Genomic DNA, 478 nt, shown 5'->3' on the forward strand with positions numbered 1-478 from the left:
GGTTGTTATCAGCACTTGTATGTGACTGATTTCCCACTGGCGTTTGAATGCCAGGGGTGGGAGCTGGAGTGACGTTAAACGCCAACTCCTTATTTGTTACTGGCGTCTGAACGCCAGAACTATGCTTCCCTTGGGCGTTCAACGCCAAATTCATGCTTGTTTCTGGCGTTGAACGCCAGGAATGAGCATGATCTGGGCGTTCAGCGCCAGCATTATTCCTCTCTGGGCTCTGATTGTCCTCAGAGGGTTTTTGAGTAGCCATCTGTTCATTTCTTGGCTTCCTGCTGTTTTGAAGTGAGGTATTTAATGTTTTCCCACTTCTTAATTGAACTGCTTGGCATTCTTCTGCTATTTGTTTTGACAGTTGCTTTTCTGTTTGCCTTAACTGTACTTCCAAATTCCTGTTAGCCATTCTTGTTTCCTGTAGTATTTCCTTGAATTCGGCTAGCTGTTGAGTTAGAAAGTCTAATTGCTGATT

This window comes from Arachis duranensis, chromosome 8 (genome assembly GCF_000817695.3).
Source record: "Arachis duranensis cultivar V14167 chromosome 8, aradu.V14167.gnm2.J7QH, whole genome shotgun sequence".
NCBI lineage: Eukaryota > Viridiplantae > Streptophyta > Magnoliopsida > Fabales > Fabaceae > Arachis > Arachis duranensis.